This window comes from Perkinsus marinus, assembly GCF_000006405.1.
Source record: "Perkinsus marinus ATCC 50983 genomic scaffold scf_1104296969570, whole genome shotgun sequence".
Classification (NCBI taxonomy): domain Eukaryota; phylum Perkinsozoa; order Perkinsida; family Perkinsidae; genus Perkinsus; species Perkinsus marinus.
In genome coordinates, this window is record NW_003202782.1 from 1 (window position 1) to 960 (window position 960).

The following is a 960-nucleotide window of genomic DNA, read 5'->3' on the forward strand; positions in this document are numbered from 1 at the left end:
CCATGCGGGGGTGAGATTTGTGTGAATTGGGTGTCGTGTCGCGGCCTGACCGGTGATCAGCTGTCCATCCCAAGGTGCCACTAAGGTCGGGTGGGAAGGCGGAAGTCATCACATCCGATCATCTGAAGGCGCGGGTACTGGCCAAGGCTGGGAACAGAGCAGGCAATACCGCACGATGGGACCAGTGAGGGTGGAGAGCGGCTGAGAGGTCGGTAGCCAACACAACAACAACGAGATGCAAAACACACAGATCGCTTTTGACACCCCGCGGAGTCTGCAGGAACTACTGTGGGACTCGGCTTTTGAACAATGTTAGTACGGAAATAGTTTCTCTAATTGCATTTCGTGGTTCTATAGTGTAGTGGTTAGCACTCTGGACTTTGAATCCAGCGACTCGAGTTCGAATCTCGATAGGGCCCCCCCGTGTCGACAGTCTATGAGACTGTCGACACACTGCGTTCAGTCTCTAAGGGACACTTCTCTAAGCACCACACAACTGTTACCACTCCCCGGTCAAACGCCCGAGAAATATACCTAATGTCAGTATGTTGATTGATTCTGTATAAGCTGGGTGAGTTGCGATCGCCTGTAACCCATGCGGGGGTGAGATTTGTGTGAATTGGGTGTCGTGTCGCGGCCTGACCGGTGATCAGCTGTCCATCCCAAGGTGCCACTAAGGTCGGGTGGGAAGGCGGAAGTCATCACATCTGATCATCTGAAGGCGCGGGTACTGGCCAAGGCTGGGAACAGAGCAGGCAATACCGCACGATGGGACCAGTGAGGGTGGAGAGCGGCTGAGAGGTCGGTAGCCAACACAACAACATCGAGATGCAAAACACACAGATCGCTTTTGACACCCCGCGGAGTCTGCAGGAACTACTGTGGGACTCGGCTTTTGAACAATGTTAGTACGGAAATAGTTTCTCTAATTGCATTTCGTGGTTCTATAGTGTAGTGGTT

At 52.9% G+C, this 960-nt stretch overlaps 1 non-coding gene across 1 annotated transcript; it reads left to right on the forward strand.

Moving 5' to 3' along the window:
- Positions 1-347: 347 nt before the first annotated feature.
- On the forward strand, positions 348-419 carry Pmar_PMAR003767. Its single transcript has one exon. It is a non-coding gene; the product is annotated as a tRNA-Gln (tRNA).
- Positions 420-960: the final 541 nt, after the last annotated feature.